This window comes from Gracilinanus agilis, chromosome 2 (genome assembly GCF_016433145.1).
Source record: "Gracilinanus agilis isolate LMUSP501 chromosome 2, AgileGrace, whole genome shotgun sequence".
NCBI classification, from domain to species: domain Eukaryota; kingdom Metazoa; phylum Chordata; class Mammalia; order Didelphimorphia; family Didelphidae; genus Gracilinanus; species Gracilinanus agilis.
In genome coordinates, this window is record NC_058131.1 from 280,947,545 (window position 1) to 280,974,525 (window position 26,981).

Consider the following 26,981-nt stretch of genomic DNA (forward strand, 5'->3'; position numbering starts at 1 on the left):
ATCTGGAGAAGGAAATGATAAATCACAGCCAGTATCTTTGCCAAGAAAACCCCAGATGGGGTCACAGTCAGACACAACTGAAAACAACTGACCACCAACAACAAATATTGTTACCTGTGGAAGTCCAATGATTAGAAAAGAAAAATCATAAAACAAAGTACAGTGAGCAAACCCCAGAACTAAAGTCAGATCTTCACATCTTAATGATAGGAAAAACTACAATTCTTTTATTACATAGTTGAGGGTTGAATTGCCACTCCCAACCAAGTAGCCCATAGAAAGCAGTAGAATATTTCAGGCTAATATCAGGTTTATTCAGGAAACTGAGACCCAAAAGGAGGAGCTGACTTGCTTAAGGTTGCCCAGCTATTTGTTTGCATTTTCAAGGGAGCTCTAGGGACAATGAATTCCATATGTTTACTTCCTTTAATATTCTTGCCCAGTGACAGGGTTAAAGAAAACCCTCCCAAACATTTTAAAAGTCACCCACCAATCCAGAGACCCTGTCTTGCTCTTCCTCCAGTTCCTTCACTAAGAGCCTGCCAGGTTTCTTTTGTTTGATCCACAGCCAAACACTGTCCCCCGTGGTGGGGAGGAACTCAGCTGCCTGCCAGTCTTCTCTTCGCTGTCCATTGGTCTTTTATGAGCACAGTACCAGGCCTCTTGGGTCTCTACCCACCCAGCCTTGGCATCTTTCCTTCCACCCTTATCACCCTTAGTCTGCCTGAAGTCTTTGCACAGCCTGCCAGATGGCCGTTGGTTGAGGCTCAGTGGGCGTGTGTGTGTGTGTGTGTGTGTGTGTGTGTGTGTGTGTGTGTGCTTCCATGCAGGTGTGGATGGATGGACGGAGGGATGGATGGAGGGATGGATGAGAGGAGCTAAGGCAGGGAAGTAGTGAGAAACCCTAAGGAGTTCCCTTGCCTTCTCCTGAATTGTTTCCACATTCCCATTCCTATAGACAGGCCATCTCCCTGAGCTCCTTATTAAAATGGGCTCTTTGGCTGTAAACCCAGCTCCTGAGAGGCCACCAGGAGATTGCTAACAACCGCTTTCCTCTTTGCCATATCCTCCACCAGGCAGGCTTCATTCTCAGCTACTTGGTTCCTAGTTGGCGTGCCTCTGGGACACCTTCCCATGCATCTATAACCCCTATTCCTCACAAGGATGGAGTGCCTCCTCCTCCTCCTCCTCCTCACCAACTTCCATATTCCCTTTCCTCCCCGCCTCCTCCTTCTGTGGGATGGTTCAGATTCCAGGAAAACCTCCCTGACTCTCCCCTTAGATCCCCCATCTTTTGTTTTCTCTGATTTGAGCTGACTCCTTCACGTCTGAGAGCATCCTTAGTCAGTAGCTACCTGGGGAATTGTGGAAGGAATTACAGGCAAGTTTTAACCTTAGGGCTCAGGCAGAGTTTGAATAAAGAAAAATACAGACAAACTCTTTTGCTCCCTAACTGTTAAATCTGCCCAAGGTGGGGACAGCCTTCTGACCTCATCCTAGAATGGAAAGGGGACAGACACATCGAGCTTGTTTTTCTTCTTTCAGATCAGAGATTTGTGCATGTGAGATCATACCAAGTTTAGGTAAGTCTAGATAAGAGATGTAGAGGGACAAAAAAGGGAGAACCACAGAGATGCTACCTTTGCCTTCCCTTCAGGGGACACACACACACACACACACACACACACACACACACACACACACACAATTACAGAACTGAGTAAGATTTTGGATGAAGTTTTGTGCAAAGAAAATAATACAGATCTCATTCCTGCCCTCGGAGAGCTGCCAGTCACCTACAGAATGGATGCAAGGATTACACAGCTAGTGATTCAAAATTCAGCTGGGAAGAGTATATTAGAGTTGGGCTATCCCAGCACTCCTCAGGGACTTGTGCCATGTAAGCATATGTCCCTTCTTCCAGATGGGACAACAATGAGACATAGATATGGAGGTAGAGGGGTCAAAGAGGTTGTCTTGAATGGACAACTCCTTCATTTTACAGATGAAGAAACTACGGCTCAGGGAAATTAAATGGATTGTCCATGTTAAATAAGAAATAAGAAGTGGTGGCAAGATTTGAATCTAGATGCTCTGACTCTAGTCAATGATCTTTCTACTTACCACAATTTTTGTTGTTGTTTGAACATGTCCCACTCTTCATGACCCCATGGACCATAGCTATCCATGAGGTTTTCTGGGCAAGGACACCAGAATGGTTCGCTATTTCCTTCTCCAGTGGATCCAGTGGCTCTTTTGGTCAGGCAATCAGAAGTTAAGTGACTTACCCAGGGTCTCACAGCTAGGAAGGAAGTGTCTGAGACCAAATTTGAACTCAGGTCTTCTGATTCCAGACCAAGTGCTCTATTCACTGTTCATGGACTCCCTGGAATCATTCCCCTCCCTCCTACCCCCCACACCCCAGGACCAAAGTACGGGCTTCCTACATAGGCTGAGGAGTATAGGATCATAGGGTCATTCATCTTCTGGAGCTAGAAGGGACTTCAGAGACCATCTCGTCCAACTCCCTCATTTTATATTTGAGGAAACTCAGAATCAGGGAGTCTACAAACTATGAAATAATTTGAAAGGTTAATTATTTAAAATTTCAAAATTATCGGGCTGAATCATCTCTCTATCTAGAGGTGGATAGCATTATTATTATTCTTTTGGAATTGTACTTAGTTCTACTGTGTTGATTGGAGTTCATAAGTCTTTCAAAAGTGTTTGTCTTTACAATATTGTTATCCTAGGAATTATCTTCCTGGTTCTTCTCACTTTACTTTGTATCAGTTCATATAAATTCTTCCAGGTATTTTCTAAAACCATTTCCTTTATCATTTCTTACAATACAATAGCATTCCGTCACATGCTTATACCATGATTTTGTTCAGCCATTCCCTAATTAATGGGCACCTTCTCAGTTTCCAATTCTTTGCCACCATGAAAAGAGCAAACACAGCTATCTGCTACCTCAGTGTCTACCAATGGCATCTAGAATCTGACAGAGGCTTAATGATTGCCTCAGAATAGCAAGGAGACTGAGTGGAGGGGTTGTGTTGTATAATTTAATGTTATGTCCTAAAGACTCTTTTCATTTCATTCTGAGTGAGTGTCCACATAGAACATTTCCCCATGTTGCCCTCCTTTTTTACCTGCAGTCTAGGCTCCTTCCCTCAAGCTTTTGACAGTCCTGTGCAATTCAGCAGAAGAGCTTGGGGGAAGGACAGAGAAACCATGAGGACAGGGGATCTAATGGTGTTTATCGGCTGAGCTCAGATGCCTGGGCTTCACTCAGCAGGAAATTTTTGCTTAAACAATAATTTCGTTTCAGAGCTGTCTTTCTGCTGAGGACAAAGGAAGCAATTATAAGTTACCAAACAAAACCAAGCCAAGGGGTAGGAAAGAAAGAAAAAATAACAATAATAATAAAATACCAACACGCTTGTCATTTCCCCAAATTCCAGAATCCAACCAGAGCTCCCCTGAGAGCATCTTGCTCGTTGTTGTTGAGTTGGGAGGTCAAGTCGGACCCAGGCTGGCCCTTTGATGAAGGGTCTTGCCCTGTGCTACACACCCAATCCCAGGTCAAACAAGAGTTCTACCTTCCCAGAGGGAAGGCTTCAGCCTGGAGGGTTCTGGTAGATTATACACTCCCTGAGGAAGTGACTGTCTCCCTTTTGTTTTAAAATCACAAATACCTAGCACAGAGCCTGCTACAGAGTAAGTATGTAATAAATGCTTATTGATTCATTGTTTCTTGCTAAGAAAAATCTCTGACTGAGGTTTTCCTTTTTATTGGTTCAGTGCAGAGTATCATGGCAGCATAGGACACTAGGGTATCTCAAATCCATCCCTGTTTTTTGTTTAAAAAACTTTTTTTAAATCCATATCTTCTGTCTTAGAATCAATACTAAATATCAGTTCCAAGGCAGAAGAATGGTAAGGACTAGGCAATTGGGATCAAGTATAGGGTCAGAAAGCTAGGAAGGACCTGAGGTCAGATCTGAACCCAGGACCTTCTATCTCCAAGCCTGGCTCTCTATCCACTGAGCCACCTAACTGTCCCCAAAAGCTATTCCTGTTCAGAGAATCCTTACCAAACTTTATATGGCATAAATAAGAGGTCTGTAGTTTCAGCACTTCAAAACTGAGGTAGAGAAAGGTCAAGAGCTGGGAATAGGCTTAGAAATCACGTAACCTGATTTCCAAGATTATGAACTTGGTTGTTTTTAATTTTTTTGATAAATGTATTTTAATATAATTGGTTTCCTTTGTGATCTTTGCATTTTATTTTATTCAGTTCAAAATTTTATTCTGAGAAGGGGTCCCTATGCCAAAATGTTCTAAATCATTAATAATTGAAGAAATGAATATTAAGGCAACATACACCTTTCACATTGATAAAAATGATAAAAAGGAAAATAACAGATATTAAAGGGACTGTGGGAAAACAGGTATACTTGTGCGCTGTTGGTAGAGCTATGAATCGGACTATCCGTTGTGGAAAGCAATTTGGAATTATGCCCAGGAAGTCTTCAAACTGTGTTCTGGAGATACGGCTTAACTAACATCCTCTTAGTTCAGGTTCAATATCTGGACAAAATGAGGCACTTGAGCATTTAACACAAGGAGGTTTGCTTTGCCCTAATCTAGCAAAGACATGCAATAAGAATAGAGCAGCTTTTAGATCCTCTAGACTTGGTTCTTGTCCTCAACTCTTTCACCTCCATTTGGAAAACAGTCTGGCCAGCAGGTCAGGGTTACTCATGTGGCCTTTGGAAATCCACCAAGTCCAAAGAGCCTAGATTGCATGTGGTTGGGATTTTTTTGGCCCTTAGATGACCAGGAAGCTTCATCAGGGAATCCAAGACCAGCCACTTGAGCCAATTAAGTTCCAATGAAGTGAGCTCTGTCTTGTTTTACTTAAAGTCTCCCTGAAATGGTGGGTGGGAGGAAAGAACCTGAATCTGCAGATTTGCTGGTTCTATTACACCCTTTGACTCAGTTGTACCACTAACTACTAGGCCTATACCCCAAAGAAATCAAAGAAAGAGGAAAAGGATCTCTCTGTACAAAAATATTTGTAATGGAGTTTTATTGTGCATGCCTAGATTATCTAAGATTGGAGGCCCCCATGTGGGAGATGGGAAGGATACTTCTGGGAATAAATAGCCTATGTTTCTCTCGCAAGGGTAAGAGCAGCCTTTTTCCATTGGCTGGTGAAAAATGGGAAACTATAAAACTATAAGACTGGAGTAGTCTTGCTCTCTCTTTCTGGCAGCATCCTGGAGGTAAAGGTCCTGTTCACTGAAAGCTTAGGTACCATGCACTGAGAATGGGCGAGGGAAAAGGCTGTCTTTCTAAACTCCACTTTAGGCTCAAAAGCCCTGAGAGACAAGACTTGGGGATTTCTGTCTCTTTTGATCATTCTATGCAAAGGCAGTGGAGAGCCTGGACCTGGGCACGTGAGCCATAGCGACCTTAGAGGCAGGATGCCAAGACAAATGCTTCTGCCTCCCCAGGAGGAAAGCCCTGAGAAGCTGGGGGGGCCAGGACACAAGCCAGGCAAGGCTTTGAACTTGGGAGCTAGGAGGACTGTGCCATACAAGGACTGAGTTAAGCTGTGAACCCCCTCCTCTCTCCTCTCCAGAAAATAAGGCAGTGCAGGGGGTGGATTATGCCCAAAGGTGTTGGGGGGTTCAGTGTTTGTAGGTTTGCTCTTGCTCTATCTTTGAAGTAAATATTCCTTTGTAAAAGCTAATCTGGTAAGTGGAACTTGCTGGTCTCCCTTGACTGAAATGCTTTCCCTTCTCATCTCTTCCTCTAGGCTTCCTTTAAATCTCAACTCAAATCTCATCTTGGCTAGGAAGCCTTTCCCAACATCTCCTGTTTCTAGTGCCTTCCATCCCTTGATCATTTCCTATTTATTTAATTATTCTTTATTTCTTTAGAGAGCTCATTTGTACATATTTGTTTGCTTGTCTTCTTCATTGGATTGTGAGCTCCCCTCTTTTAAGTCTTTTAGTACCCCCAGTACCATGCACAGTGCCTGGCACATAATATGCACTTAACAAGTATTTATTGACGGGGTAGCTAGGTGGATTGAGAGCCAGGCGTAAAGACAGGAGGTCCTAGGTTCAAATCTGGCCTCAGATACTTCATAGCAATGTGTCCTGGGCAAGTCACCTAACCCCAATTGCCCAGTCCTTATTGCTCTTCTGCCTTGGAACCTACCTATACACAATATTGATTCCAAGATGGAAGGTAAGGGTTTAAAAAATATAAATTTATTGACTAACTAGGGTTCCAGGAATCCCTAAAATTGTGGGAACACGAATGGTGGGAGGTTGAGGCAATGTTGGAGAGAATAGATACACTTCAGCATCTTTAAGGATACCAGAGAACACTTGGGGAGGTGTGAAATGGAACATCCATGCCTCCCAGAGAGTAAGGGCCAGGATAATCATTGGCACATATTTTTAGTAGCTCTTTTCACAGTAGCCAAAAATTGGAAACTAAGATTATGTCCTCCACTTTTTTTTTAATGGAACTTGCTATTTAAGTGATGAAGACATGCATGTTTGGGGGCATTCCCATTTGTGTTTTGAAATCCCAAATTAATGAGCATGATAAACTCTTATTGCTGGCAATGGCTTCACCCCAAATGGCACCATCTGAATCTCTGCTCTGAGTCCTCGGTGGGTCCCCCAAACCCACCTTCTGCTCCCACCTTTTCCTTTTACAGTGACTTGGGACAGCTCTTGTCGATGTGCCAGTCACAGTGGGCATATAAATGTAATGGAATATTATTGTACCATGCAAAAAAATGAAAGGGACAAATTCAGAGGAAACTGGAAAGACCTTTATGAACCTGTACGGATCAAAGTGAGCAGAAATAGAACAATTTATACAATGATAATGACATTATAGAGAAAAACATTGAAAAACTTTAGAACTCTGATCAAGGCAATGACAAATCACAAATCTAGAATAATGCAGATGATAAGGTCCCTTGCCTTCTAAAAGAGAAGTGATGAACTTAAGTTGCAGAAGGAGACATATGTTTTTGGACATAACTAATGTGGGAATTTGACTTGCCAATCTATGCAGATTAGTAACAAGGGTCTTCTTTTTCTTTCCTTTTAAAATGTCTTTTAAAATTTAATTTTAAATTCTTTTAATATTTTAAAATGGGGGAAGGTATGTAAATGGGAAATTAAAATATGTATAATTTGAGAAATAAAAATAAGAAATGAATTATTTTTTAAAAAGGAGTCCATAGGTTTCACTAGACTGCCAATGGGGTCATGGCACAATAAAGGTTAAAAAAAGGCCCTGAATTTAAAATTTTAACCCTCTCCTATTATATATGATGAAACTAAGCCTAGGGAGGAGAAATGACATTCAATATCATACATCAATTAAATGGAAGAGCCAGGATTTGACTTCATTTCTCAAAACTCTTAGTTTAATAATCTCTTCATTCTACCATTAACAATAATAATAGCATTGTTTTCTTTTCCAGGCAGCCTTGAAAAGCATGAACTTTCTTGGATTTCTTCCTCTTTTTCAAAACCCACATTCAGTCAGTCAATGAGTCCTGTTGATTCTTCTCTCTTTAAACAATTTCTTAAAAAATTATGAACCTGTCAATCGTCAACATTTTCGTATGTAAAGATGAGAAAGAAGAGGATTGTATGTGAAACTGTGAATCTCAATTATGCGGAGTTTGTTTCTTTTTAGCATCTCCCAGCTCATTTTCTCCCCAACAACCCCTGATAATGGCTCGTTGGATCCCCAGGAGGGTGACTGACTCTTCCTCCTCTTGGTTTTGTTTTTTTGTTTTTGTTTTTGTTTTTTTAAACTGTTAACTTCTGTGTACTGGCTCCTAGGTGGAAGAGTGGTAAGGGTGGGCAATGGGGGTCAAGTGACTTGCACAGGGTCACACAGCTGGGAAGTGTCTGAGGCCAGATTTGAACCTAGGACCTCCTGTCTCTAGGCCTGGCTCTCAATCCACTGAGCTGCCTAGCTGCCCCTCTTCCTCCTCTTGGAATTCTAGGGGATAACCTGGAGGGGATGCATTTTCTAGCACTCTATTATTTTCTATTCTGCTCTCATCCAATGTACTCCTTAATATCATCTGGCTGGTGTGAATTAGCCTTTAAAAAGGGATTTAATGAAAAGATATAATGAGGACAGAAGTATAGGAACATCCATCAAACCAAGGATGTCCTCTCTCTCCTTTACACACTGGGTTCTGGTAGAAAGTGGGCTCAAATTTAAAGTATAAAGGTACAAAGACATGCATGTAAGGAGACAAATAGTGCTGAGCTATACTTCCTGGACTTGGAATTTCTTTCTTCACAGAGACCTCATCAGGTTACTCAAGGGTGTGCTGTAGCCAATGGATGATGGGTCATTTCGTTGCTCAGTCTGATTGGCTTCTTGCTGGGCTGAGTCAAGGAGTACCTTAGCTACTTTGCATGAGGTCTTCTCACTGGACCCCTCACCAGTCTTGACTGCTCGACCCACCTGCTGACTCCATTAGTGACTCCATTGGCTGGATCTCTGATGACACTTGGAATCTTTTGGTGTTTACAAGGTCACTTCCATATCTGAATGTAATCTGGAAAGAATGTCTAAGACATAAAAAAACCTCATGACCACATGGCAGGCAAGTGGAAGGGATGGATAATGGTCGGCTACTTTTTCCTTCCTTTGACCAGAGATCATCCACTGGAACTTTTTCTTTGCAAATTTATTTTCAGCTTAGCAGCCAGTTTAAAGGATTTTTTTCAACGTGAAGTAGGCCAGTGGTCACAAGATACCTGCTCATGTTCTGAAATGAAATGAAGCCCTTCCCTGCTTCCCCCATTTTGCAGGCACAGTTGTGGTTTAGTCTTTTTTTCAGTTGTGTTCCTTGACTCTTTATGATCTCATTTGGGATTTCCTTGGCAAAGATGTTGAAGTGGTTGCCATTTCCTTCTCCAGTTCATTTTCTAGATGAGGAAACTGTGTCAAACAGAAGTAAGTCACACAGCTGATTAGTGTCTGAGGCCAGATTTGATCTCAGGAAGAAGAGTTTTCATGACTCCAGGCCTGGAACTCTGTCCACTGCACCGCCTAACTGCTCCATGCATGCACAGACAGGCTCACTAAGTCTCCATGTTGATTGCAACAGACAGATAATATTATACCTACTTTGTTTAATCCATCTCAAAAAGCAAATCCACATGTGCTCTAAGGCCTGGGTCTCTCCTCCATTATATCAGGACATATTAAATTTAGAATGGTAGTACCAACACTGCCCTGCTTGTATTCTCTTCTGAACTTCTTTCTTTTTATCCATTCTCTCCACTTATATAGCTACCACCTTAATTCAGGCCCTCATCATCTCTTGCCTAAATTACTGCAACAGCCTCCTAATTGGTCTCCCCAACTCGACAAATCTCTTATCCTTCTGATCTATCCTAGCCTTTGTTGCCAAAATAATTTTCCTCAAGTGTGGATCTGACCATGTCCATCTCCTACTAAATTTATTGTAATGGCCCAGATAAAATGAGAGCTTCTTGTGTATAGCTTTTAGAGGCCTCCACAGCCTGACCCCAACCTATTTTTATAGACTCAGTGGACATTTGGTACCATCTCACACTCTGATATCCCCCTGAAACTAGCCTTCCTTCTGTTCTCTCACAATACTCTATCTCACCTTCATGTATTTGCCTGACAATCATATATGTCTGGAATGTTCTCTCTTCTTGTCTCTGCCTCTTCCTTTCTTTTCCTTCTTCCTTTCTTCCTTCCTTCCTTCCTTCCTTTCTCTCTCATTTCTTTCTTTCTTTCTTTCTTTCTTTCTTTCTTTCTTTCTTTCTTTCTTTCTTTCTTTCTTTCTTTCTTTCTTTCTTTCCATTGGTTCTTAGAAGAGTGGTAAGGGTTAGGCAATGGGGTTTAAGTGACTTGCCCAGAGTCACACAGCTGGGAAGTGTCTGAGGCCAGATTTGAACCTAGGACCTTCCATCTCTAGGACTGGCTCTCAATCCACTGAGCCACCCAGCTGCCTCTCTTCTCTTTCTTTAATATGGAGCTCAAGGACCATCTTATCTTCCTTGGTTCTCCCAAACTGCTAGTGTCCTCCCTTCCAAACTACCTCTTTAGATTTGTAATTAATGGGGGATTAGAATGTGTGCACACTTGACAGAACCTCCCCGCCTGGGAAAATTCTTCTTTCTGGGACAGCCATGATGACATGTATTGGAATTGCTTTGGAGAGCTCTCGGAGCATGGTAAATACTCTGTAACTTGTCCTGGACTGCTAATGACATAGTCCAGAGAAGGCTTTTGGATTGACTAGATTTAGCCAGGACTGGAGGTGCCTTCCTAAAAACACTCGTGTTCTGACCTTCCCCCTCCCCTTCCCTCTGTTCAGCCACTGGGATCTCCTTGATTCTTTCCTGCACTGACTGCAGCCTGGGAGAGACAATGCTGTAAGATGAGAGGCTTTGGGCTTTCTCCTACCCTTTCCACCCCCTTTCCATGTGGCCCCATGAAAACAGGCTTTGGTTCTCTGCCCACTAAAGCATTTCTTCTTTTTTCCATCTTAAGAGAAGAGACTGACTGATCTGGGGGCTCCAAGCTTATGAACTTTGAAAAGTCAGGAAAGTGAGCTTTCTGGAGCCTGGGAGGCTAAGTCCAGGTCAGATTTTGCAGCCAGCCCAGCATCGATGCCCTGAGGAGCAAGAAATGACCTTCTGGAGTGACTTTCAGGACCCAGACCAGAGGTAGCTGAGGCAAAGGCTCATCTAGCAGCAGGGCTGAATTCAGCCATGAATTTGGTGGGTCCAATGTTATGTAGCAATAGAGCTAAGTCTGAGTCTACTTCCTCCAGAGACTGAGCCGGGATAAAGGAGAGTACCCTAGAGATGCTGGGGGAAATGTTTGTACTTTTGTTTTTACTTTGTCTTTAAAGTAAATATGCCTTTGTAAAGCTGAGTGATGTTAAGTATTTAAATGGATCTGGGCCACTAGTGACTCACTGGCACCTAGCAGTCAGGGGAACACATCAGATGACAGATCAAACCCAGGCCAGTAAAGAAGAGTCACCCTGAATCCTCAGAGTACCACCCCTAGACCTCTGTGGGCAGATGTAGCCAGTCTGGCTCTGGGAGGATAATTCCAGAGCATACTCACCACATGTATATTTTTTACTTTATAATTAGACTGAATATGTTTTATATGTGTATTTGTCTCCCAGCTTAGGATAAAAACTCCTTAAAAATGGGGATTATTTCATTTTTTGTATTTTTGTCCCCAGAGAACAGTGCTTAGTAGGTGCATTTATGCTTAAATTTTCTTAATTGCTCTCTTGTGTATGTGCGTGGGTGTTATTTGACACTTTTCTTATTTTCTTTTTTCTTTTGTATCTCAATAACTGTCCATGACTCCCCCACAACTGATTCTTCTTTTTTTCAGTCTCCTGAATCCATCTCCTCTATTGCCTCTACCCCTATTCTAATCCAGTCCTTGCCTAGCCTTCCCATTTATAGTCTCTTGCCGTCCAATACATACTTCCCGGATTTCAAAATTAATCTCTTTGGGGACAGCTGCGTGGCTCAGAGGGTTGAGATCTAGGTATAGAGATGGAGGTCCTAGGTTCAAATCTGGCCTCAAACTCTTCCTAGATGTGTGACCCTGGGCAAGTTACATTGCCTAGTCCAATGATGGTGAACCCATGGCACAGGTGCCAAAGATGGCATTTTTCATATGCCCCACCCCTCTGCCCAGCAGCTAATGGGAACATATAGAGGGTAAGGTGGTGGCTCACAGGTAGCAGAGCTGGAGGGGAGCAGAGCACTTGAGCCACTCCATTCCCCCTCTCTACACTCACCGAGGACATTCCTTACTTCACTCACCCCTCCACCCAGCAGTCCAATGGGAGCGCTTTGTCCCTCCCCTGTGTGGGATAAGGGGGGCAGGGTGTACCCAGCATTCAGTGGGAGGGAGGGGCACAGCATGCAGTTTGGGGGCAGGGCCTGGCACTCCTCTCCAAAAGGTGCATGATCACTAGCCTAGCCTTTACCACTCTTCTGTCTTGGAACCAATACACAGTATTGATTCTAAGACAGAAAGTAAGGGTTAAAAAAAAAAAGATTAATCTCTTCGACGAAAAGTTATGTTATGTGACTTATTCAGGAACATTCCATCAATTCCAGTTGCCTATAGAATAAAGCCTAAATTCCCTGCCCTGACTGTCCCAGTTTAGAGTATCCCTCTGAATTTTTGTGACATTAACTTTCTGTGCCAATCCCTGGACACTCACTTCATGATAAGGTTACTTTTAAGGGGGCAAATAAAGCATTGCCCTTGAATAATGGTGTGTGTGTGTGTGTGTGTGTGTGTGTGTGTGTGTGTGTGTGTGTGTGTGTACATTGAGGCAAATCCTTGCAGGTCATTACCCTAAGGTCTTCCTGTTCTCCATACCTTTCTTTCTACCAGGACTGCCTTCCCCCTGAACCCCTGAAAAAGCTGGAGTTAGACTCTCCTTTTCCTGAGTGATGTCCCTAGTTGGGATATTTTTACCTCCCTTCCCCTCCCTACCACTGTTCTACTTTCTTCTTGCTAAACCTAAGGGAAGGAGCCAGGGAGGTCACTACAACAGGGGAGAAGCCAGAAGCTCATATACTATCTCTGAAACAGAGCTGGAAACTACAAAGTCAATCATAAAAAAGGATCGTCCTCTTCATTTATCTCACGAGCCTGTGCAAGCCCTTCAAATGACCCGGGCACTGTGTGCTGAGGCCTCGGCCATAACAAGGTCAGAACCCAGAGCACTCGAGTGTAGATGGCAGAGGCGGCACGCCGTACTTCTTTCCCACTTGGTGGCTGCATCACAGGTGAGCTCCCTTCTCTGAGGCCCTGCCTTTGACCATAGTGGACTTCTGCCAAAGAAGACCTTCTCCCTGGCAGCCTCGGTTCAGTATTCCTCCTCCTTCTAGTCCTTTCTTCTTCATTTCCTCCAGGAGAAAACATTCCAAGTTATAACTCTGCCAAGGACGGAAAGATTGGAGCCAGAAACAACCCACCCCCACCCTGACAATGGGAACATAATCTATTGGTGAGCTTCTCCTCTTCACGTGGTTTTATTTTGAAAATGTGAACTTTACAAATGTCAGGGAATAACAGAATTCTTGGCCTGGGACTACTCAGGACATATTAGAATTCCCTCTGATGGCAACATTATGGCTGGGTAATAGCCCGTCACCACCCCATTCTGAATAGGCCACGAATATTTATGCTGCCTGTTGGGGAAGCCACTGTATTTAACTTGAGGGTTCGTAAATAAAACCGTAAGGTTGCCAAAAATATACCACACCCAGGAGGGAGAGGAATAGTTGTGGGGAAACACAGAGGGAGGGGTCTTGGATACGAGAGAGGCAAGAAATAAATAGGGCCAATGTCAGGAGGGAAAATATATTTAGAAAAATGTGGTCAATAAAATGATAAAATTCCTGGTTTCCCCATTCCCCATCCCCCAATCGTGAGAGTGAAACAGGGTTGCCTGAGCCATTTGAAGTTAGAGGGGTCAGTGTAGAGGGAGCGGATAGCCAAGGATGGTTTGGTAACACTGAATTTAAGTGACTCTTTCACCTTGGGCTCTATGCTCTAATGGTGGCTCTCCCCTCCTGGTATTCCTCTGATAGACCCACTAGAAGCCATTGCTGGGACATGGCATTTGCTGTAACCTCTTTCCTCCTCTCAAGGAGATGCAGGCCCTGATGGAGCAATAGCATGATGCAGTGGAAAGAGGGCTCTGCCTGGAGCCAGAAGGCTCAAATCTAACCTCTTTGGGCTTCCTCACCTGTATATGTTACTAAATTTCTTACTGGTTTGGAATTTGAGCCATAAGATATCTGGATTCAAATTTTGCCTTACTAATTCTGTGACTATGGGCAGGCCATTGAGCTTTCCTCATCTGTAAAATGATAGTGTTAAATTAAGTGACTTCAGCATTTCTTTCTAGTTTTAGATCTATGTTACTAAATTTTTTATTGGTTTGGACACTGGATCAGAAAAGGCCTGGGTTCAAATTCTGCCTCTGATGTTCACTAGCTGTAGGACTGTGGGTAAGTTACTGACTCTCTCTGAACCTTGGTTTCTTAATCTATAAAAGGGGGATAATAATACTTATAGAAACTCCTTTCCTGGGTCATGGTGAGGACCAAATGAGGTAATGTATATAAAAGCGTTTTGAAAAAACTCTACCTACTAGCCTCTTAGTCTCCTTTCACAGAGACATGGGATTCCTGAAGATTTTTTCAAATAATGAAGGTTAGAAGATGAGCTAATTAAACACCTCTCAAGCCCTTATTTATGGCCCCAATGTGTGATGCCTTGGGACTTCTTAGTCCTCTTCTGACTCTTGTAACAAATGGACTCCATCATTAATTTCCAGAGCCTAATAAATGTCTAGAGACGTAAAGAGCATAAATATAGGATCTTGCACATAGTAGGTGTTCAGACAATGCTGATTGATGGATGATTGAGAGAGAATCTCTCAAATCAGACTATAACAATGATGACAATCTAAAATCAACACTAATCAAATACTATCCATGCACAGAATTATTATACACTTGTAACTGGAGGAGGTAGAAAGGGAAAAAGATCTTTCCCTGCCCTGAGACCTCTTTTTTATTTTAAAGACTGGACATGTGATTTTATTGACATAGGGAATTGCCCGTGGGGAAACTCCTACAATTACAGATCGGCACCTTTCCTGTAACATAGAGACTTCTTAGGGCACTGAATGATTGAGTGATTTGCTCAGGATCACACAACCTGATGTATCAGCCAGGGCTTGATCTGAGGTCTTCCTGCCCCTGAGGTTGTCTCTCTATTCTGTATGACACTGTAATCAACACAGAGGGATAGGGAAGAGAGCAAAGAGGGAGAAGGAGGAGGAGGCTAAGATGTAAACCAACAGAAAAAAACAGACCCAAGAGGAGGAACATAACTAGTTAAGGCCAAATGATTTTTTAAATTCTAATTTACTTTTAAATTCAATTAATTCATTTAAAAATCAATTTATCATTCTTTTCCTTTTAAGTTTTGAGTTCCAAATTCTTCTCCTCCCCATCCACTTAGAAAGCAAGCAATATGGTATCATTATATATATGAAATCATACAAAACAGATTTCCATATTAGTCATATTACCAAAAAAAGTTTTTAAAAAGTAAGGAAATTATACTTTAGTCTGCACTCAAAGTTAATCAGTTCTCTTTGTAAATGGATAGCATTTTTAAATTATGAAACTTTTGGAACTGTCTTGGATCATTGCAGTGATCAGAGTAGCCAAGTCTTTCACAAATGACTATCACTTCAATATTGTTTTATGTATAATATTCCTAGTTCTGCTCACTTCACTTTATATCAGTTCATATAAGTCTTCCCAGCTTTCTCTGAAATCATCCTGCTCATCATTTCTTATTGCACAATAGTATTCCATCACAATCATATGCCACAATTAGTTCAGCCATTCTCCAGTTGATGAACATTCCCTTGGTTTTCACTTCTTTGCCACCACAAAAGGAGCTACTATAAATATTTTTGTGTCCTTTTCCTTTTTCTTTTATCTCTTTGAGGTACTAGTAGTTTTGCTGGGTCAATAGGTATATGCACAGTTTTATAACCTTTTGGGCATAGTTCCAGATTGTTTTGTAGAATGGTTGAACTAGTTCACCACTCCACCAACTATTCATTCATTCACCAACCATTCTCCCTCATCAACTCCAACAGTTGTAATTTCTTACAGGAGTGGGGTGTATCTCAGAGTTGCTTTAATTTGCATTTCTCTAATCAGTAGTAGTTTAGATAATTTAAAATATTACTTTAGATAGCTTTGATTTAATTTTCTTAAAATTGCCTGTTTATATCCTTTGACCATTTATCATTGAGGAATAATTTATTTTTAACAATTTGATTCTATCTTCTCTGTATTTGAGGCATAAGGCCTTTATCAGAGAAACTTGCTACAAAATTTTTTTTATTACTTCATTGTCTCTGGTACCTTTTATAAAAATGTTGTTTACCTGATCATCTCTTTTAATTAGGTCTATTTTTTGCTTTTGCTTTGTCTGAGATCATGATTGCCACCACTGTCTTTTTTACTTTATCAGAAGCATATTAAATTCTGCTCCAGCCCTTTATTCTAACTCTATATATGTTTCTCTATTTCGAGTATGTCTCTTGTAAAGAACCCATTTTTGGATTTTGGTTTCTAATTCATTCTGTTATCTGCTTCCATTTTATAGGTGAGCTTATCCCATTCACATTCACAGTAATGATTACTGTATATTTTTCTCCATCTCATTATTTTTTATCTTTCTCTCTTTTTATTCTATTCCTTCTCAAAAGTATATTTGCTTCTAACCACTGCCTTCTTTATTAATCTGCCTTCCCTTTTATCATTGCACCCCTTTCCCTTTTCCCTTACCTTCCTATTTCCCCATTTGGTAAGACAGATTTCTATATCCAACTGAAAATATATACATATGTATATATATATTTCCCCCCTCTTTGAATCAATTCTAATGAGAGTGAGATTCAAGCATTGCTGGCTACCCAACACCCTGCCCCCAATTTTCCCTTCTGCTGTAAAAGCTCTTCCTTGTGTGCCTCTTTTATTGTGAGAAAAATGTCCCCATTTTACTTCTCTCTTCTCCCAGTGCATCTTTTTTTCACCTCTTTATTTTTTCTGAGATTATTCCAACATAATTGACTCTCACCCATGCCCTCTGTCCATGTAAACTACTTTTCAATTGCCCAGATAATGATAAAATTACCATGAATCATCTTCCCATTTAGGAACAGAAACAACTTATCCTTATTGAGTCCCTTTTGATTCCTCTTTCATAGTTAGCTTTTTATGTTTCTCTTGAGTCTTGTGTTTGAATGTTAAATTTTCTATTCAGCTCAGGTCTTTTCATCAGGAATGCTTAAAAGTCCTCTATTTCATTAAATATCCATCTCCCCCTGCCCCCCACAGACACAAAAGATTATACTCAGTTTTTAAAAAAACCCTTACCTTCTGTCTTAGAATCAATACTGTGTATTGGTTGCAAGGCAGAAGAGTGGTAAGGACTAGGCAAGGTGGGATTAAATTACTTGCTCAGGGTTACATGACTAGGAAGTGTCTGAGGCCAGATTTAAACCTAGGATCCCCCATCTTTCAATCCACTGAGCCACCTAGCTTCCCCCCTATACTCAGTTTTGCCAAGCATTTTAATCTCAGTTGCAATTCTAGCTCCTTTGCCTTTCAGAATATCATAGTCCAAACCCTCTGCTCCTTTAATGTGGAAGCAATAAAAACACCTTAACTGTGGATCTATGATATTTGAATTGTTTCTTTCTGGCTGCTTATAATATTTTCTCCTTGACCTGTGAGCTCTGGAATTTGACTATCATATTCCTAGAAGTTTTCATTTTGGGAGCTCTTTCAAGAGGTGATCAATGGATTCTTTCTATTTCTATTTTACTCTTTGGATCTAACATATTGGGACAGTTTTCCCTTATAATTTCTTAAAATATGATATTTCTCTTTTTATATATTTTTTCAATTACACGTTAGTAACAATTTTCAACATACATTTCCTAAAATTATGAGGTCCAAATTGCCTCCCTCCCTCTCTTCCCTCTCCTCTCCTGGAGTTGGTATGCAATTTAATCTAGGTTATACAGGTATTATCATGCAAAACATTCTTCAATATTGGGAAGAAAATACTCATATGAAACCAAAACCCCAAAAGAAAACCATAAATAAACTAATATGAAGGATAATCTGCTTTTATCTGCATTCTGGCTCCAACCATTCTTTGTCATAAGTCCTTCAGAATTATCTTGGATCACTGTATTGCTGAGAGTTGCTAAGTCTTCCACAGTTGATCATCATACAATATTGCTGTTACTGTGTACAAATTGTGGTATGTGGTAGTGATAGACTATTACTGTGTTATAAGAAATGATGAGCAGGATGATTTCAGAAGCTGGAAAGATCTACATGAACTGATGCATAGTGAAATAAGCAGAACCAGGAGAATATTGTACACAGTAACAGCAATATTGTATGATGAGCTCTTTAGAATACAGACCTAGTAGTGGTATTACAGGATCAAAGAATAGGCACATCCCTTCCAACATTTGTCATTTTCCCTTACTGTCATGTTGGCCAATCTGATAGGTGGGAGGTAGTACCTCAGAGTTGTTTTAATTTGCATTTCTGTAATCAAGGGTGATTTGGAACTTTTTTATATGATTATTGATAGCCTTGATTTCTTCAACTGATAATTGCTTGTTCATATCCTTTGACCATTATTTTTCAATTAGGGAATGATTTGTATTCTTATAAATTTGACTTAGTTCTCTACACATTTGAGAAATGAGACCTTATCAGAAATTTGGTGCAAAAATTATTTCCCGTCTTGTTTCCCTTTTAATCTTAGTTACATTAGTTTGGTTTATATAAAACATTTCAAATTTAATGTAATCAGAATTATTCATTTTACATCATGATGTTTTCTGTCTCTTGTTGGTCATAAATTCTTTTCTTCTCCATAGATTTGAAAGGTCAACTATTCTAGGTTCCTCCAATTTGCTTATGGTTTCACTCTTTATGTCTAAATCATATACCCATTTTGATCTTTCTTGTTATAGGTATATAGATGTTGATCTAAACCTAATTTCTCCCCTACTGTTTTTCAGTTTTTCCAGCAGTTTTTTGGTTGTTTTTTTTTTTTTTTAACATTTTTAAACCCTTAACTTCTGTGTATTGGCTCCTAGGCGGAAGAGTGGTAAGAGTGGGCAATGGGGGTCAAGTGACTTGCCCAGGGTCACACAGCTGGGAAATGTCTGAGGCCAGATTTGAACCTAGGACCTCCCGTCTCTAGGCCTGGCTCTCAATCCACTAAGCTACCCAGCTCTTATCACAAAAGCTGAGGTCTTTGGGTTTATTAAATACTAGGTTGCTATGGTCATTTATCCCTGTATATTTTGTATCTAATATATTCCATTGATCCGCCATTCTATTTCTTAGCCAGTACCAGATTGTTTTAATGATTACTGCTTTATAGTACAATTTGAGATGTGCTACTAATGGGGGGGGGCAAAATTAAGATCTTCTCCAAAGAAATAATGATTCATGGTGAGGGAACAAGCTTTCTTGAGAAAAGGAAGAAGGTGGTGGCATGGTCACCACCTAGGAATGAAAAGGTCTGGCGGTGGAAAGGCATGGCAATGGTCAGAAAACGGAGAGGTTTTCAGTAATGCTTTTTATCTTGATTAGTTACTAAGGAAGGGATCATTTGTTTGGTAGTTTGATAGGTATGGCACTGAATAAGTAAATTATTTTGGGTAAATTTGTCATTTTTATTATATTAGCTCGGCCTACCCACGAGCAATTAATATTTTTCCAATTGTTTAGATCTGATATTATTTGTGTGAAAAGTGTTTTATAATTGTGTTTGTATAATTCATGTGTTTGTCTTGGCAAGTAGATTACCAGGCATTTTATATTGTCTAGTTATTTTAAATGGAATTTCTCTTTCTGTCTCTTTCTGCTGAAACGCTTACTTTCTGTCTTAGAATCAATGCTAAGTATTGGTTCCAAGGCAGAAGAGTGGTAAAGGGTAGGCAATTGGGGTTAAGTGACTTGCCCGGGGTCACATAGCTAGGAAGTATCTGGGGCCCAATTTGAACCCCGGACCTTCCATCTCTGGGCCTGGCTCTCTATCCACTGAACCATCTAGCTGCCCCTCTTCGGTTAATTTTTGTGTCTCTTAGACTAATTCTGGTTTTTAAGTTGTTGTTTTATTCAATATTTTTATGTCTTGTTTACCAAGCTGTTAATTCTTTTTTCATTTTTTTGCAATTTCTTTTTTTTGTGCAAATTTTCTTGTATCACTCATTTATTTTCCCAATTTTTCTTCTACCACTCTTATCTCTCTTTAACTCATCCAGAAAAAAATTTTGAGCCTGGGTCCAACTAGGATTTTTCTTTGAGGCTTTGTTTGTAACTCTTTTCACATTGCTGTCTTTTTTTGAATTTATGTCTTGGCCTTCCTTTCCCCATAGAAGCTTTTTATCATTAAATTCCCTTTGTTGTTGTTTGCTCATTTTCCAGGTCTATTTCTTCACTCTGAACTTTATATTAAAGTTGGGCTCTGTTTATCTGGGGATGGCTGTTTTTAGAGCTAGTTTTGAGGGCGTGTAAGTTTTTGGTACTTCCAAGGTGGTGTTATCCTGGGAGAGGTGTGGTCACTCCTTTTTCGTTTGTGCTCTGGTCTTTACTCAGAAAAGGCTCCTGCTCCCCTGTAGCTGCAAGCACTAGGTAGCGCTCCTCTCTGCCCTGGAACTGCAGCCCAGAATTGTGTCTGGGCAATAGAGTTGCCAATCAGTGTCAGCTATACCCAGGGCAGAAACAGGTTCTCTGTAATCTCTTTTGACCAGTTGTCTGATCTCTTTATTGTCTTTGGGCTGAGAACTTCCCAAGCTGCTGCTGTAATGAAGCCACTGTTATTACCACGATGTGTGGACTCTGGACAGGCCTCTACCCAAGTATCATAGACCTCTTCTGCAGACCTTCTAAGTTTTTTTAGGCCAGAAAAATGTCTTACTCTGTTCTTTTGTTGGCTTTGCCCATCCAAAATTTGATTTGAGGCTATTTTAAAGTTGTTAGGAGGAGAATTGAGAGAGTTCAGCTAGTTTGTTGCCTCTAATCTACCATCTTGGCTCCTTTAGCCAAATAGTTTTTAAAGAGTGTTAGAGGAAATGGGATGACTATAACAAGGTGGGATAAAAGAGGCATGAAACATAAGAAGCAATGTCATTCCTAGCTACACTTTCTAGATCCCTGGACTGGGGGTTTTGAGCCCTGGATTCTAGTCTTGGCTTTGTTACTTAAATTCACCAGGTGACCTCAAGCAAGTCATCTTGCTTCTCTAAGGCTCCATCTCCTTCTTTGTAAAATGAGGAGATTGAACTAGGAGATTTTTGAGTTGCCTTGGGGCTCTACCAACCTATGGTCAAAGGCCTTTCTCAGCTCTGATATTGTGCATACTGTACATACTAAGATCCATCCCAGATTTGAAATTTTGTGTTTTCAGGCCCCTTTCAGCCTTGGCATTCTACATTCTAAGGGCCCCTCCAGCTCTGACACTCTGTGTTCTAAGGCCTTTCCCAGATCTGACATTCTACTTTTTTCTAAAGTTCTATCTGACTCTAAATTCTCTAAGAAGTCAAGATTTCTCTGCTGATCATTGTCATGTACGTAGAATCATAGTCAAGTTCAGATGATTGGTAGGCAGGATTGCTTGGCCACAGTGAGAAATGTGATGAGTAATGAGAAATGAAGGGAGCTAGGTTAATAGGGAGAGCTCCTTGAAACTCATGATTAGGAGTCTTAATTTGATTCAAGAGACAATTCCACTTGGGCTATTGCTCATTAAACCAAGGGCTCATTGCCACATAATACATTAAATAGTTATCCTGGCATAGCTGGAGAGAGACAATGCCCAGCATGTTACCTGTGGATGTAAGGTTTTAACTGTAGCATCAGCCTGTTTGCTGGCAGAATATACAGCTATGTTTCTGATCCCAAAGTGTAATGCCTGGGTCCTTCATGGTCCTCTTTCAAATGGATAGGGAATAGACCATATCTGTATATGTAGTATCACTACAGGGGCCCAGATTTAAAGCCAAGATCATTTGGAAAGGGACAGGGAGAGAAAGTTGGCCTTTGGGTGACTTACATCCTCTCTTGCTTTGGGTCTATCTTGGATTTGGGTCCCAGAAGCTGTCCATCTGCCTCCTACCCCAGTCTTGAATGTGACAGGGACTTCTATAACAGGGCCATGCCAAGGTCACCATTTTGATTTATGCTAAACAAAAAAATTATAAATTCCTCTTCCTTGTCTCCTTTTCTTTATGGATCAAATGGAAGTTAATTTCAACTGAATTCAATAAACATGATTACTTAAATGACCTCTAAGATTCTTTTCTAGCTCTAAATCCATGATCCTATGAAGTAACTAGATGCAAAGCACTTTGCAATTCAGGTAAAACCAATCTTTTGAAGAAGCATGATCCTTGCCCATACAGAGTTTAAGTGTCTGAGGATGGATTTGAACTCAGGTCTTCCTGATTCCAGACCTAGTACTCTACTTCTTTTTTTTTAAATTAAGTTTAATTAATTGATTAAGAATATTTTTTCATGGTTCCATGATTCATGTTCTTTCCCACCCCTCCCATAGCCAATGAGAAATTCCACTGGGTTTTACATGTATCATTGATCAAGACCTATTTCCATAATATTAATATTTGCACTAGGGTGATCATTTGGAGTCTACATCTCCAATCATATCCCCATCAACCCATGCAATCAAGCAGTTGTTTTTCTTCTGTGTTTCTATTCCCACAGTTCTTCCTCTGGATGTGGGTAGCGTTCTTTTTCATAAATCCCTCAGAATTGTCCTGGATTACTGCATTACATTTAGTAGAGAAGTCCATTACATTTGATTGTACCACAGTGTATCAGTCTCTGTGTATAATGTTCTCTTGGATCTGCTCCTTTCGCTCTGCATCAATTCCTGGAGGTTTTTCCAGTTCACATGGCATTCCTCCAGTTTATTATTCCTTATAGCACAATAATATTCCATCACCAACAGACACCACAATTTGTTCAGCCATTCCCCAATTGAAGGGCATCCCCTCGTTTTCCAATTTTTTGCCACCACAAAGAGCATGGCTATAAATATTTTTGTTGGCTCTCTATTTCTGAAGTGTGAGGGAAAAGAGCCTTACCAATGGAGGAATCAGGGAAAACTCTTAGAAGGGATGGCAGTTGAATTGGATTTAAAAGGCAGGTTAGAAAATATTAATGGAAGTATTTTTGTGGTAGCAAAGAGCTGTAAACAAAGTAGGTGCTAACCAGTTGGGGAGGTTGACTGACAAAAGCATGCAATATGAATGTAATCCAGTGTTATTATATTATTAAAATGGAGAACATGAATAATTTGGAGAAATCTGTGTGTCTGACTTAGATCACAGGATCAGAGAGATTGAAAATTGAAAGGGCATTAGGTGACTCAGTGGATGGATTCAGGAAGACCTGAGTTCAAATCTAGCCTCAGACACTTACTAGCTGTGTAATCTCGGGCAATTCACTTAACTGCCATCTGCCTTAGTTTTATCAACTATAAAAAGGAGATGATACTAGTATCTATCTCTCAGAGTTGTTGCGAGATGAAATAAGATAATCATTATAAAGTACTTAGCGTGTAGTGGGTGTTTAACAAATTTTAATTTTCTGCCTCCCACCTCAGGGGCTATCTAGTCCAACTGTTTCATTTTACAGATAAGGAAACTGAGTTTCAGGAAGGTTAACTGATTCAAGAGTAGCCAGATGATACAGTAGCTAGAGCACTGGGCTGAGATTCAGGAACATTCAGCTTCAAGAATTGAAATTCAGCCTCAAACACTTACTAGTTTTGTAAGTGACCCTGTCATGGAGTCCTGTTTATCTCAGTTTCCTCATCTGTCAAATGAGCTGGAGAAGGAAATGGCAAGCCACTGAAGCATCCTTGCCAAGAAAACCCCAAATGGAGTAATGAAGAGTCAGACACGACTGGAATGAACGAACAACATAGCTGATGCGAAGAAAAAGAAAAAGAACAAAAAAAGAATCAAGATACACAATTATTACCAAAATATAAACAAACCCGAAAAAGCATTAAAAGGAAACTAAAGACCACATAATCATCATGATTCACCTTGTTCTCAGAGTGGAATGCACACCATGAAAGATGTGGATTCTGGAAATTCAGAATATTGTGTATGCCAACAAGGTAACAGGATCAGATGATTTTGTGTAACCATTTTTCTTGTTACACGGATGAAGAAGGGGAGGTAGGACATTTTGAATATAGGGAAAGTCAAGAGTAAATTCAGAAAGTAATACTTCTAGAATTGACCTCAGAGTACTATTGGAAGAAAAGTATTTGGGAGACCATACAAAACTATTTAAAGGTACAATTTAGATCTCTAGAATTAGAATTAGAAGGGTCTTAAGAGGCCATCTAGTCCAATCCATTCATTTGTAGAAACTGAGACTCAAGGATATTAAATGACTTTCCTAAAGTCCCACAGATAGTAATGGCAGAGTCAGGATTCAAACCCAGATCTCCTCGTTCCAAATCCATTGCTTTTTTCATTTTTAACACCCTAGGACAGTGATGGCAAACCTTTTAGAGACTGAATGCCCAAACTGCAACCCTCACACCACCTTACCCCAGACAGGGGAGGGAAGAAGTGTTCCCATTAGGCTACTGGGCAGAGGGGCAGGTCATGTGAGAAATGTCCTCAGGCAGGTAGAGAGGGGGAGGGGAGCAGCCCCCCTCTGGCATGGGTGCCATAGGTTTGCCAATACATCCCTAGGAGTAGGAGTTAGAGCGGGGATATTGACCAGCAGGATCCCATCTCTAGCTTTCTAACCGGCTCCTAGTAATCTTCTGTGGAGTTACTAGTTAGTACTGCCCAAGGGGCAGAAAGGTGGCAAAGTGGGTAGAGAGCTGGGCCTGGAGTCAAGAAGATTCATCTTGTGAATGAGAATGGATACCTGAAAGCAGTATTTAGGAGGCAGGAGAAGGATCTCCTCTGGGCTTTGCCTCTTACCATGAATAAAGATGGGGAAGTTATACAACTCTCTAGAATGCAGTGCTTTTTGCAAATAATAACAATAATAGTAATGACACCTGGGGACTATGGAGTTCTTTTGTCTTTTTTTCAATGCATCTGAAGATCAATTATCTCTTTGTTCAGTCTCCTAGTAGGACCAGCCACAAAGGGACATACAAAGGCATTGGACAGCTGAGACCAGGGACCATCCTAAATGTATTGTTTCCCAGAGAAACTTTCTCAATGTCCATCCTCCTCTCTCCTCACCCCACCTCTCCCCGAAGCCTCACCCAGCACTTTATGTGAGGGGGGCCAATAGAACGGTCTCCTTGAGGAGTGCCTTCCTCAGACACAGCTCAGGATGGGAGGGGGCTTCCCTGGGGCTCAGGTCTGTTGCCTGAGCACTCCCTATGGGGTGAGTAAATTGGAGTCCAAATCTCAGCTGAGAGTATTACCTGATGGGAGATGAATAGAGGGTTTAGGAAGAATGGTGTTAGCTCTATGCAGAAAAGATGGGAGTGGATGGGAAGAGGAATTAGCCTTGGGGAGTAAATCTCTAAAGGAATCATGCATCTTTCTCAACATGGACTGGTGCCCCATTTTTCCTCCTTAGACATGGCTCCCTCCTCCGCAGGCTAAGTGACCCTTTCTCACCAACAAGATTGTTATTGAGGAGCACATGCTAAGCTCATTGGGGGTGGGGATGGGGGGGGGGTTGGAGGAAAATGGAATATCTACTCCCTGGTGGTTTAGCTTTGAGCAGAGACAGAAGTACATCCCTGGGAAGACCATGTCCTGGACAGACGCCATTCACCCAAGCAGTTTTGGAAAAGGCTGAATGACAAGGGATGTAAGTTGGTTTCAGGGGACAGGAAGCTTCCCTTGTGGGTGATGGGGAGAGCAAATTGAGCAGCTGGGCAGGGGGAGGGGACTGGGGCTTGGAGGAAGGGAGGGGAGGCAGGATGCAATGACCCAACCTCAAATGTGGCCCGAGGGCAGCAGCCGGAACACCAGCTTGGCCTGCCATGGGGGGCATTAAATAACCACAAGTGGCCAGAGCTCCCGCCTTCCATCTCAACCCAGTGACAGACATCGTGTTCATAAGCCGTGATAGATGAGCCTAATATGGGATCGGAGGCACCGCACTGGCAGCGGCCGGCCTAGCCTGCTGGCTCTGATTTGCCCATATATTTATTTATTTATGTATTCTCTATGATGGCAAAAGCCCAAAGACAATAAAAGAAATTGAATTGCATATCAGATGGGGCATCAGAGAGAGAGAGATGCCCATAAATCGCACTGTATTTATTCCATAAATATCAGCACCTCCTGAATTGCCACTGCCCGTTATGAAGTTATAATAAGTAAGCTGGTCCCCTATTCAATTGCCTCCAGTCCCCCCCACCTCCACCAGGGCTGTAAACACGATGCTACAGAAGATAAATAAATGAGCTGGGTACCACTAAAATCGGCCTGGGGCCCTCCTGAGGCTCTGTGGTTCCACCCAATCTATCCCTCCTCTGGACTCTTGTAACACTTAACTGTCTTTACTTACTTACTCACAAGGCTGGGGAGAGGAGAGAAACAGAGAAACTGGGTCCCAACAACCAGGATGGGGAGATTCTAGGCCATAGGTGGTACATTCTGGATCTCCAGTTCCCTGGCTAATTGAAAGAAAACAGGTCATTTTCTGGGAATTTTGGCAGCTAGGTGGCTCAGTGGATCGAGTTCCAGGCCCAGAGCTGGGAAATCCTGGGTTCAAATCTGGCCTCAGATACTTCCTAGCTGTGTGACCCTGAGCAAGTCAGTTAACCCCCATTGCCTAGCCCTTACCACTCTTCTGCCCGGGAACCAATATATTGTATTGACTCTAAGACGGAAGATAGGAGAAAAGAAAGGAAAAGAAAAGAAATAAGAAAGGAAAGGAAAGGAAAGGAAAGGAAAGGAAAGGAAAGGAAAAGAAAGGAAAGGAAAGGAAAGGAAAGGAAAGGAAAGGAAAGGAAAGGAAAGGAAAGGAAAGGAAAGGACCTTAAAATACAGATTGTGTGACCACAACCAAGGAAGCAACCCAGTGGAGTTGTGGAAGCTAGAGGACAACAGCTGCTTCAAATGCCCTAATGAGGGCACCGGCCTCTCTCTCATGATGAGGTTGCCTGAAGGCAGCAGATAAAAGCCAGGAGAGGGGAACCTCTGGTCTGGGATTCTAGGCTAGCCCACCAGCCTGCTGTTTGCCCTTGAAAGAGAGAAAGTGAGCAAG